The sequence below is a fragment of the Beta vulgaris genome, chromosome 3 (assembly GCF_026745355.1).
Source record: "Beta vulgaris subsp. vulgaris cultivar EL10 chromosome 3, EL10.2, whole genome shotgun sequence".
NCBI classification, from domain to species: Eukaryota; Viridiplantae; Streptophyta; class Magnoliopsida; order Caryophyllales; family Amaranthaceae; genus Beta; species Beta vulgaris.
The window spans coordinates 34,491,633-34,505,253 of record NC_079204.1 but is presented as its reverse complement, the minus strand read 5'-3'; the positions used below and the strand labels follow the sequence as shown (position 1 = coordinate 34,505,253).

At 37.5% G+C, this 13,621-nt stretch overlaps 1 long non-coding RNA gene across 1 annotated transcript; it reads left to right on the top strand.

Moving 5' to 3' along the window:
- Positions 1-2,440: 2,440 nt before the first annotated feature.
- Positions 2,441-12,790, top strand: LOC125496042 (uncharacterized). Its single transcript, XR_007272702.2, has 3 exons — positions 2,441-2,980; positions 10,753-10,905; positions 12,447-12,790. It is a non-coding gene; the product is annotated as an uncharacterized LOC125496042 (long non-coding RNA).
- The last annotated feature ends 831 nt before the right edge of the window (positions 12,791-13,621 follow it).

The following is a 13,621-nucleotide window of genomic DNA, read 5'->3' as shown; positions in this document are numbered from 1 at the left end:
CATGTGATTAGTAAAGAAGGGGTAAAAGTTGATCCTTCCAAGATCAAAGCTGTGGTTGAATGGGAGAGTCCGAAGAATGTGTCTAAGGTTCGGAGTTTCCTAGGCCTTGTTAGTTACTATCGACGTTTTGTCAAGAATTTCTCCAAAGTTGCTCAACCTTTGACCAAGTTGATGAGGGAGGAGTGCAAGTTCTTGTGGTCTGAGGATTGCGAAAAGGCTTTCCAAGCTTTGAAGAAAAGTCTCACATCTGCTCCAGTTCTTACTTTACCTTCTGAAGGGGTAGAGTATGAGGTGTATAGTGATGCGTCGAAAAATGGTCTGGGTTGTGTTTTGATGCAACAAGGTAAGGTAGTTGCTTATGGTTTGAGGCAATTGAGGGTTCACGAAAGGAACTACCCGACTCATGATCTCGAGTTAGCAGCAGTGGTATTTGCACTCAAGATCTGGCGACACTACTTGTATGGTGTTCCATGTAAGGTGTATACTGACCATAAGAGTTTGAAGTACATCTTCACTCAACGTGACCTGAACCTCAGGCAGCGCAGATGGTTGGAGCTTATTAAAGATTATGAGTTGACCCTAGAGTACCAAGAGGATAAGGCTAATAAGGTGGCGGATGCTCTAAGTCGAAAGGCAAAACACTCTCTTAACACTGCCATGATTTTGCCAAAGGATTTATGTGATGAGTTCCGAAGGCTTGATATTGAGGTGGTGCCTCAAGGTTCCATTAAGGCATTATTGGGCTCTATGAGTGTCGAGCCAGAGTTGTTCCAGGAATTGAGAAGCAAACAAAGAGACGACCCGAAGCTCGAGAAGATTCGTGAAGCAAAGGGGCAATGTCGAGCTGAGAATTTTGATATTTGTGTTGATAGTAGTTTGAGATTCATGGGACGCTGGTGCATACCTAATGTTGGGGATCTTAAGAGGAAAATTCTTGAGGAGGCGCATAACACTCCCTCTTCTGTCCATCCTGGGGGTGATAAGCTCTATAAGGATCTTAAGGTTAGTTTTTGGTGGCATTGTTTGAAAAAGGAGATTGCTGAATTTGTGGCTAAATGCCTGGTTTGTTAGAAAGTAAAATTTGAGCATCAGAGGCCTGGTGGTTTGCTACAACCATTACAAAATCCTGCGTGGAAGTTTGATTCTATCTCGATGGACTTTGTAATGGGTCTTCCGAGAGCTGCTGGTGGCAAGAATGCGGTATGGGTGATCGTGGATCGTTTAACTAAGGTGGCTCATTTCCTTGCTATGAAGAATACTTGGTCTATGGAGGAGTTAGCTGAGGCCTATGCTAGTGAGATTATCCGTTTGCATGGGGTTCCTAAGGATATCGTTTCTAACCGTGACCCAAGGTTCTTATCCAATTTTTAGGCTGCTCTGCAATAAGCTTTTGGTACAAAGTTAAAGTTGAGTACTGCATTTCATGCTGCTACAAATGGCCAGACTGAGAGAACTATTCATACTTTGGAGGATATGCTTCGTGCTTGTGCCTTGGAATTTCAACAATCTTGGGTCAAGTCATTGAGTTTAGTGGAGTTCTCTTATAATAATAACTATCAGGCTAGCATTCAGATGGCTCCATATGAGGCTTTGTATGGGAGGAAGTGTCGTAGTCCTACCTGTTGGAGCGACATTAGTGATTCCTTAGTTTTGGGGCCAGAGCTGATTCGAGATACTGTGGAGCAAGTGAAGGTCATTCAGGCTAAGATGAAGGCTGCCCAAGATAGGCAGAAATCCTATGCTGATCTTCGTCGTAAGCCTATTTCCTATGAGGTGGGTGATAAGGTCTTGCTAAAGGTATCTCCAATGAAGGGGGTGATGCGTTTTGGTCAGAAAGGCAAGCTGAGTCCGAAGTATGTAGGTCCCTATGAGATTCTTCAGAGAATAGGGGAAGTGGCTTATAGGTTGGCTTTGCCGCCGGATTTGTTAAGGGTTCATGATGTATTCCATGTGTCGCAATTGCGAAGGTATCGTAGCGATCCTTCTCATGTCATTCCAGTTGAGTCGGTAGCTGTGGAACCGAACTTGACCTTTGAGGAATGACCAGTTCGTATTCTTGACCGTCAGAATCGAGCGTTAAGGAGAAAGGTCATTCCCTTAGTGAAGGTGCTTTGGAGGAGTCAGAAATTTGAAGAAACCACCTGGGAGACGGAGGAGTCGATGAGACTCAAGTATCCAGAGTTATTTTTTTCAGGTATTGTTTGACGTTTTAAGTTTCGAGGACGAAACTTTCTTAAGGGGGAGTGTTTGTAACACCATGGTTTTCCGTCCTAAAAATTTAGTAAGTTATTCTTAAAAAAAATGACATCGTATAAGTTATAGTTTGTCAACTTGTTTTAAAAACAAAAAAAAAATTATATTTATTTAGTATGTTATTATCCTATTTATTTGAAATATTATTATTAACTTTTTTTTATGGTAGTTAGATATTCGCGTTGGGATTACGCTTTATATTTTATCGACTCGTCGCGCGGTTGGACTGTTTAGTAGCAAGAGGGGTCCGAACTGTTACACAAATTATGCTGGCAGAATGTTATGCAGTAATTTGAGGAATTTTTTTTCAGAATTTTAAAGGGTTTATAACCCCCTTGTAACCTCCCTCATAATCATTCTTAATACCCACATCAAATACCATCATTTACGCTTGGTTTCGTTTCCTTTTAAATCCTCATATTTTGCGGCACTAAACTAACGTGAATGATACTCACTCTTGCAACAAACTCTTCAGACTCCTTTAGAGAGAAAGTTATTATCTTTTCTCTTTTTTTTCCTCTCCTTCATCTTCCTACCATTGTTGTTCACCAAAAAGCCCCATTTTTATTCACCCCTCTTAGTCACATAGAACACATAGTATATCTTCATTCTTATCTTAGATTACTAAGCTCTTGTTGGGGTTACTAGGAGGTCATCACTTGGAGGACGAACAGGCGAACGACGGCGGGAACTAGACGACTTAGCTTCAATCCTCCAGTTGGCCCAGGTAACTAATGGCGAACCTAGCACAACAAGCATCCGTCTAGAAATTATTTAGTTCTTAATATCTAGGTTGGGGTAAATTTTATGCTAAGATTTGTGGGTGGGTATTCCTTCATAGTATTGATGTTATACTGGTTATACTTGAATATTTATGAGTGATGTTTATGTCGAAGAAAACTGATTTTTACTATATTGTACGTTATCCTTGCTAGAGCTTGGTGGCTAGAGTTTTTTTTTTTGTTTTGTTTCATTATATCTTTATAGTTTACGGTTTGGTTAGTAGATCTTATAAATCATGTTGTTATGCACCTATGTTGTTGGTTTGCTTAAGTATGATCAAAATGATTATTATATGAGAGCATCAATATCTGATGTGTTCTAGTTAAGTAGCTTGTAGAAAGGGGTGTAGTTCGTGACTTTTTTTTTAGTCTGCCAATGTCTTGCGTCTATCACTTATGGACTACGCCGAGCGCATGATTCTCGAGTTGAACGTATCCCTTGCGTGGCTCGCATCTGTGGCAGTCCGTGGTTGTCTGTATGTAAATGATAGTGTCAAGTAGGCTTGAAACTTTGGTTTCATTCTCGTAGGTTGCTACTGTAGAAGTTCTGTTTTATTTTTCTTCCTTTTGTATTATATGTATGGTTGTGGTTATAAGTAGCAGATGTTCTTTTATGTTTTTCTTCCTTTTGTATTATATGTATGATTGTGGTTATAAGTAGCAGATGTTCTTTTATTTTTCTTCCTTTTGTATTATATGTATGATTGTGGTTATAAGTAGCAGGTGTGTTGATTAGTTGCCTACGTGCATTGCATGCTATATTTGCTTATATATATATACATTATGAGCTTGTTGCTTTTTTTTAATTATTATTATAATAATTGTATTGTTGGGGGTAACTAAATTAAGAGTATAATTATGTTTTATTTTACTAAATCAATATCTAAGTTGTCGACGTTACAGTACTCGAGGGAGAATAATACTGTCTTTAGTACCGTTTCGCTAAGAGCTATGTACCGGGAGTATTATAACTAACGTTGTAATTAACCTTGTACCCAAACTCAGACAACGAGAGTGTAGTAGTTGGAATATTTTTGGTCATATTGCGTTTTGGTGTATAAGTATGTTTTTAATGAAGGATTTTTTTTACTTTTTTTTTCTCTTTGTCGGGAGAAATAATTTATTAGTATTACTATATTACTATTACTTTTGTAAGAATAAATATTGTTAAACCGAGACTCTTGGATTGCGATCCTAGTTTTTGTTGGTTTTAGGTGTAAAGCCTGAAGGGCATCCTTATTATTTATATTTGATGAAGATACTATAGTATTTATTTGTAGAACTGTTTTATTGAGATTAAGATATCGGATGGGATAGACGTAGTCCCCGGTGAAGAACATGCCAACCACCTAGGTTGCGATTTAGGGGTCTTACTTGGGTTAATTGTTGTCGTCCGAGAGGTTGGGAAGTACTGAGCTGGGTACTATCCTGCATCGGGAGTTTGGCCATTCTTAGACACAGACACTAGGGAATGTAAGCCCATAGGCTGTTTCGAGATTTCGATCTGACAAACCTTAGGAAGTGGGTTGCGATCCACTGGCGTTCTGCTCTTTCTCAAAAGTTATTTTTACTTTTTTTCTGTTAAATTATTGTGGAGGCTTATGTTATGGATCTTGTATGCTTATATTAATTTATTAATCATGATTTACTTTATTTAACCATGTTAAACTGTTGGTTGTTGTTTGGCTGTTATTTGGTTCAGTTTGATATTTTATGTTGTTTGGGACTTATTTATTAATGCTTGATAACTTCTACATGGATCCTAATTGAGCTGGGAGAGCTGTTAGTTACTCCCCACTGATTGTGGATGTTTGTTGATATATTTTTGCAGGTTAATATGTTGCAGTATGGTTTTGTCATGGGGTTTGAGAGATATTGTCGAGCTTAATTAGGAAGATTACTTATTTTGTTTCTTTGCGTTATTTGTGAGTTTTTTGGGATCGTGTTATTTCGTTATAGTTACTTTTGGATTAATGTTCTATGGGATTTATTTTGTTGTTGTTTTAGTTTTTATTCGAACTTTAGAGTGACACTATCCGTCTTGACGATATTTCTGTTATCGTCTACTATTTAATAAATCTTTCTATCTTGTTTATTCATTGCTTATGAATGGACGGAGTGTTACAAATTGTGCTGGTGAATTGATCTGTTTCAAGTGTAGAGGTACGGGGCACAAAATCGGGGATTGTCCGAAAGAAGCAGTGAATAGACGACCTGACATGGGAAATACTCTGGATAGTAGGCCGTTGATGCTAACGGCTGGTACAGGTAGCTCCAGCCGCGAAAGTAAGGGAGGCTTCACTTGGAATCAAGGAAGATCTTCTGGAAAAGCATACGCAATTAAATCAGAAAAAAGATGATACACCTGAGACCTCATAAATGGAAGGTAACGTTATCTCTGGAAACTTTTTAGTGTGTAACAACCTGGCGAATGTGTTATTTGATTCTGGTGCGTCTCATTCCTTTATATCTGATAAGTTTGCTAGGGAAATGCAAAATAAACCTTGTGTAGAACCCATGAGTATGTCGATTTCCATGCCCAACGGGGATTCAATTATTTGTAAGTGGGTCCTTCGGGATTGCACGATTCAGATAGCAGACTCCGAACTCCTTGCAAATTCAATACCATTTGATTTAGATTCATCTGATATTATTTTAGGAATGGATTGGCTTAGTAGAAACAGAGCAGTGATTGAACATTATCCAGAAAGAATAAAGTTAGAATCACCAGGGGGAAGTAAAGTACAATACCAAAGGTGTGTTCCTAGGGGTAGTAAATTGTTAAATTTTATAAAGGAAATAAATGTCAACAGTATGGAGGAGATGCAGAAAACGAGGTTTTTGGTAATGAAGGGAGAGACGTCATAGAAAAGACCAAGAATATCCCCGTGGTCAGAGAATATCCGGACGTGTTCCCGGAGGAATTGTCAGGGCTCCCGCCTAAGAGAATAGTGGATTTCCATATTGATTTAATACCGGAAGCCACACCCATTTCTCGAGCCCCATATCAAATGCCTCCAATGGAGATGGTAGAATTGAAGAAACAATTGGAGGAATTATTGCAAAAAGGTTATATTCGACCAAGTGCTTCTCCTTAGGGAGCGCCAGTGTTGTTTGTCAAGAAAAAAGATGGAACCATGAGACTGTGCATTGATTATCGGGAAATCAATAGGATTACAGTGCGAAATAGGTATCCGCTACCCAGAATTGATGATTTATTTGATCAATTGAGAGGTGTAGGGGTCTTTTCTAAAATAGATTTACGTTCCGGATATCATTAGATGAGAATAGCATATGAAGATATTTCTAAAACTGCGTTCAGGACCAGATATGGTCATTATGAATTTGTAGTAATGCCATTTGGCCTTACTAATGCTCCTGCCGCATTTATGGACTTGATGCAGAGATATTTCAAGCCATTCTTGGATCAGTTTGTGGTGATATTCATTGATGACATTTTGGTCTACTCAGTGAATCGTGAAGATCCTGCAGAACATTTAAGAACGGTGCTAGCACTAGTAGAATAAATGCTTATTGCTGCGGTTTTGGGGGCGCGGCAATTAAGGTGGCAGCAATAGGTAATGATTATATTGATGCGATTTTAAACCGCAGCAATATATGTCAGATTTTGCTGCGGTTTCTAGGCCAAACCGTAGCAATAGTTTCTTTTTTTTAATATTAAAAATGCAGGTATATTGTTGCGGTTTCTTCCCAAAACCACAACAATATAAGCATGGCATGTAAAAAAAAAATTTAAAAAAAAATCAAGGTGTAATTTTTTGATAGTTATAATACACTTATAATATAAACATTTTCAAATCCAAAGAGACTATTGCAATACAATAACAACACAAAAGTAACTCACCCAAACTGTCATATATTCAATAAAAATAATAAATTACAAAATATATAAAAGAAAATGAAAACAAACTAATAATGACAAATTTTAAAAAAACAAAAAAGAAAAAAATAGAGATATACAAAGATATACATTGAAATAGAAGTACAGAATTAACAAAAAAAATAAAAAATTAAAGAAAAAAGGGAAAATATCATTAGATCTTGAAACCAATATAAACAACTTGCCGGTGGAGACGAACGGAACGCAAACGAACCACCACATTGATGCCAACGATCGGTACATAGACCACATTGATGGAGATAAACAAATAATGTTGATCGATACAGAGAGCACGTTCGAACGCCGGAGATGAACGATGGAGAGATGCGAACGAATGCAAAAGACGTTGATGGAGAGATGTGACGGATCTTACACGTTGCTTCGGCAAAATCGTAAGTTCGTCAGTCATAGACCGACCTTCCTCGCGACAGAGACATGTTCGCGGCTGAAATTCGAGGCGACGCAGGTCATCTGACAGTCGACGATGATGGGAAGCAGGAAGAGAATAGAAAAATTCCGGCGGTTTGGTTTTAGGGTTTAGGTCGATGAGGAGGAGATGAGAGAGAGTGAGGAGAGAGAGGAAAAAGAGTGGGGAGAGGAGGTTTAAAAACGGTTGTCCAGGAGTGTTACAAGGAAGGCGGAATAAAACCCTAATTGGGCCGTGCATTTTATTTTAAGACATCCTATTGCTGTGCTTTCTGAAGGAACCGTAGCAATAGGTTCAAATATTAATAAAAAAAATTAATATTTTAATATATTGCTGTCGTTCTAACTAAAAACCGCAGCAATACAGTTGGTCAGAAAGTCAACTTAAGTTTGAAAATTTTCACGTTAATAATATTTTAATATATTGCTGTGTATGGGTAAAACTGCAGCAATACTACTGTAATATTAAGCAATTATTCTACTAGTGTAGGTGCATTAAGGCGGGAAAAGTTATATGCGAAATTTAGCAAATGTGAATTCTGGTTGGAGTCAGTGGTGTTCCTCGGTCATGTAGTCTCAAAGAACAGGGTAGCGGTAGATCCGGAGAAAATTAGAGCAATTGTTGAGTGGCCATCTACAGTTAATGTAATCGAAGTTCGCAGCTTCCTTGGATTAGTAGGGTATTACCGACGATTTGTTAAAGACTTCTCTCGGATTGCGTTACCCATTACCAACTTAATTAAGAAAAGCATTAGGTTTCAATGGACAGAGAAATGTGAAAAAGCGTTCCAAGAATTAAAAAGAAGATTAACTAGTGCACCTGTATTAGCGTTACCAACAGGAGTTGAAGGATTTGGAGTATATAGTGATGCCTCGCAAGAAGGGTCAGGGTGTCTATTAATGAAAAATGAACGTGTGATAGCTTATGCTTCGAGACAATTGAAACCCCATGAAAAAAAATTATCCAGTTCATGACTTAGAGTTAGCAGCTGTAGTCTTTGCTTTGAAATTATGGTGTCATTATCTATATGGGGTAACCTGCAAGATCTACACGGATCAAAAGAGTTTAAAGTATATTTTCACCCAGAAAGAAATGAACATGAGACAGCGGAGATGGTTAGAGTTCATCAAGGATTTGATATAGATATTCAATATCATCCTGGAAAGGAAAACAAGGTGGCGGATGCGTTAAGTCGTCGACCAAGACGAGAGGTGAATTCAATCATTTTTGTACCTAAAGAGTTGTATAGGGAATTTGTACAATTAGACTTGCACTTAGTTAAGGCATGGGATTTGCAAGGGAACCTAAACGCTATCTCTGTTCAACCTTCTCTGTACGAGGAAATTCGAGAGAAACAAAATCGAGATCAGTTCATTCAACAGGTAAAGAAAAAGATTGAAGAAGGCGAAGCCACCGACTTCCAAAAGTACGCGGATCAGAGCGTGCGTATTAATGGAAGATGGTGCATTCCAGATGATGATGAATTAAAGAGGAAACTCATGATTGAAGCTCATAGTAGTGCATATTCTGTACACCCAGGTAGGGATAAAATGATTCAGGATCTGAAAAAAAAAATCTGGTGGAAAGGGATGAAGCGAGATGTATCAGGATTTGTAGCAAGTTGTATGGTGTGTCAGAAAGTGAAGTTTGATAGAAGAAGGATGCATGGGCCTTTTCAACCGCTACCGGTACCATAGTGGAAATGGGATTCGATATCTATAGAATTCGTGACTGGTTTACCAAGGACGCGGAAAGCGTATGATTCTATTTGGGTGATAGTAGATAAACTGACAAAGACCGCACGATTCGTCGCTATTGGGATATCATGGACTAAAAAGCAGTTAGCAGACACATATGTTCGAAATATCATCAGACTCCATGGAGCACCTTCAACTATAGTGTCCGATAGGATCCTCGATTTTTATCACATTTCTGGGAAAAATTACAAGAAGCCTTCTGAACAACACTAAAGTTAAGTACTGCTTTCCATCCTGCGACAGACGGACAAACTGAGCGAGTAATTCAAATTCTTGAGGATATGCTACGAGCTTGTGTATTGGAATTCTAGGGGTCATAGGAGGAACGATTGGCATTAATAGAGTTCTCCTACAATAATAATTATCAAGCAAGTATTGGGATGGCCCTGTATGAAGCTCTATACGGAAGGAAATGTCGTATGCCCATCTATTGGGATGATATCAGTTCCGAGATCCCAGTTGGGCCAGAGTTAGTGCAAGAAACGATGGAAAACTTAAGAACAATTCGTGAGAAAATGAGAGCGGCACGGGATCGACAAAAGAAATATGCAGATTTGAGAAGAAGGAAGTTGGAATTTGAAGAAAGGGGATCAGGTATTCTTAAAAGTATCCCCAACAAAGGGAGTGAAGAGATTTGGAATGCAAGGGAAGTTAAGTCCTAAATCAATAGGACCATATGAGATCCTCAAAAGAGTTGGAGAGGTGGCATATGAGCTAGCTTTGCCGGTTGAACTTTCTAAGGTTCATAATGTTTTCCATGTTTCCCAATTGCGAAAATATGTACCTCTTCGGATTGACGAGACATTAAGTTATGAAGAAAGGCCTATCCGGATTCTGGATAAGCGAGATAAAGTATTAAGAAATCAAACCATTTCATTGGTAAAAGTGTTATGGTCAAGCAATGACGCTGAAGAAATCACCTGGGAAAAAGAACTCGACATGAAGGAACGCTATCCACATTTGTTCTAAGGTAAGATTTTAGTTTCGGGACCAAACTTCTTAAGGAGGGAAGAGTGAAATAGCCTTTCCTAAATAGTGTTATGTTAGGAATTAATGAAAGTCATTAAGGATAATAAATACATAAAGTTAAATAGTTGGATTTAGGATTTACTTCTTAAAAATTATTAGTCCCCAAATATGAGTTGGTAGAATAGCTCTTTTACAGGAATTGAGATATGGAGATAACAAAAAAAATGCTTAAAATAAATATAAGAATATACATAAGTGGAAAAGTAAAACCTGGAATATGAATATCAACTTGTTAGGAACATATGTACAAGTTTTTAAGTTAATATTAAAGCTTAGGAGGGATAAATAAAGGTAAAGTGATAAGGATGGACTGATCATAATTTCCAGATACACCTTTGTGGGGAATAGGAATTGGGGCCTAGTAAAATCCGTCCAACCATGGAATAAACCACACCCTACTGTCTTAAATACATATGGGAAGTTGGGGTTGAAATTTGGTAGCATTTGGAGCAAAACGTAGAAATACCCAGAACTTTTTTTCTCTCTCACTCTACTCGCCTGTCTGTTCTTCCTCTTGGAACAGCAGCACGTCTTCATTTCTCTCTAAAAATCTTGCATCAAAACTTCCTAAAACTTACATAAACTAATACCTAAGTACTTTAGCTTGTGATAGATATCGGGGAGCAATTTATACAAGCCAAAGTTCCAAGGAAGCTCATTTAAAACAAGGAAAGAAGAAGGTAAGTGACGTAGTAGAAAATACGGAAGGTAAGCAAGAGTTCAAGGAGGATTAGGTGTAAGAAACTCGCAAAGAAGGTAAGGTACACAAGCAGTACTACTCTAGAATACTCTATTTTGGTTTAAATTTATGATAATTGTTACCCCTACTTGCTCATTCGCAATTACCACCACTTCTACCCCGGCCAAGCAACCGTATGTTGTGTTTGATACGAAAATGGGAGTTGCATGTTGAATTATGTGGATTATAGTTCTGTAAATACAATGATTTTAGTGTTTAATTAAGTGCATGTGAAGTTTCCATTTATGTTTGCCTATTTTGCTCTAAAACGTGATTTTGGACTTAAAGCCTTGTAATTCTTGAATCAAATGATTATTATGAAGTTAAAACTTAGAAATTCCATTACGGCAGTAGCTATATTGTTTTTTAAATAGAAAAATTATATGGTAAAAAATTAAAGTAATAGATCCTAAGTCAAAGTACTAAAATCGAAAATTGTTATGTTGAAATGGTAAGATTTTTATTAATTGAGTCCCAACCAACCTTACGATGTATAAGGCAGTAGCAAAAAGGTCTAATAAGAGAAGATAAAACCTATGTATCACCATGATTGAAAACTTGTACTATTTCAACTAGACTCCTAGTCAAGAAAAATGCATTTTACACATCCTAAACTTGTCTAATAAGAGTAATAATACAAGGGAAAAAATAGGGAACATAAACACCCTTTTAATGAAAAGTATATCATAAAGAGGGAGGTCACAAAGGTAATCACGATATAAGGATTTTAAATTCTTAATTACGAAGAAGTAGAATAACGATACATTCGTAAATCACACAAATTACCTTAATAATGTGGAATTCTTGAGGGATGATATTTTTAACTTAAAATACTTGATGATTTTTATTTAAGAGTCAATTACTTACTAATACATAACTAAAGAAAGAACTAATCTTGTTTTCCTAATAACTAAATGGTTTCTTAAATCTCAAGAACGATGACTTCTTGTAAATTTTGTTATAAAATATTCTTTTTAAATAAAAGCTCTTCTAGTGGGAACTTCACATGACACCATTGGTTGTTAAAATCTTTTTCTAAAGGAAAATGAGGTCTCCACAAATTTCTTAAGTATTCTTTGTTTTTCGTATATTTTAATAATAAAATTTCGCTATCATTTCCTTCTGTTAAGCAATTAGGGAAAGAAGCTGCTTTAGCAGTGATGAACATTTATGTGAAATAATAAGGAATGTGTATATGTATTGGGACATGTCTTGAAAGTCTTGCAAGCAGTTATCATAAGGAAGGGAGACGTCCCTCATCAGTCTAGAGACATGATTAATATCTCTCTCTAGTCAGGTTCTCCTTCCCTAGTCAAGATTACGTGATTGCAAAGTTAAATCGTATGACTATTTATTTTTATTCCTAACCGTTCAAATATAGGCATAAGTCAAATATGTGGAGTTTTGGAACAAGTTTGGTATTATGTTATTGGAATGAAATCCAGGAAATAATTACTTTACGAAAATTCTTTTTTACTTACTTCTTATGATAAGTGGAGCTTGTGTACCAACCTTGCTGATTGAATATCTTGTGGATTGTCTGTTGTGGTTGGGGCAGAGTCCCCACAATTGCAGGATTAAGGAGGAAAGGTGGGAGGATCATCTTACTTGTCTAAGCTTATGGATGAAGTAGTAATAATAAGAAGAACGGAAGCGGGTCACCTAAAGTACTTTATTTAAATAACTAATTTTGTTTAATATCAGCTATGTAAATTAACTAAATTTGGAATTTAGTATAAATCCTCTAGAATAGGATGTAATAATTACTAACTACGTTTGTTGATATTAATTAGAGTAAGTATGATATCATGAAGTTACCTCTCTAGTAGTTGGAGGTAGTCCTAGTAACGCTCACACGGTTAGATGCTTAACTCATGCAATAATAAGAGAATTATGGATTGGATTATAAGTAAGTTAAGCAACTAAGCGGGCGGGCTGTTACATGAGGGGCCTTCATCTGAGTTCTTTTTACTTCGTTCTTTAACTCACTTATCTGGCCCTTCACCATCTCGGCCGCTCTGACATCTATTTCCTTTGGCTGTTATGCTTTTTCTCCCTTCCATGATGAAGGTTTTAGAGTGGTGAGGTAGCATTCTCTTGCTGCTTGCTGATCTCCATATAAGGATCCAATCTTCTCTCCATCACACTCAAACTTCATTAACATCAAATGAGTCACAATAACAACTTTGATGTGGTTCAAGGTGGGTTGTCCGAGAATAATGTTGTAAGCCGTCAAATCTCGTACCACCAAGAACTTAACAAATAATATTCTGGAGGCCTCTTTATCTCCCATCCTAACGCGCAAGGTGACAGTTCCCATAAGGTGGATTACTCCTCCACCAAACCCTATGATGGGATGGTAGACTGGGACCAAGTTATTCTCATTAAACTTTACTCTTGACAAACAATCTGCACTGATGATATCAGTCGAGCTCCCCGTATCAATCAGGATCCTTCTCACTCTGAGATTTGCAATCTTCATTTCCACAACCAAAGGATCGTCGTGGGGGTTCTTATTTTCCCGCGATCCAGCTCACTGACAACTACCTTAGGGAAGGGGTCAGATTCTGCCTGATTGGTGAGCATGATCTGGCCAAGTTTGCTTAAGTAATTCTTCTATCCCCAGTTGGTTGGACCTCCAGCTGCAAAACCTCCATATATGACAAGTACTACATCCTCGTTAGTGCTTTCACTTTCTTTTCTTCGGTTCTGACGGTCATCCCGCTTCTGACA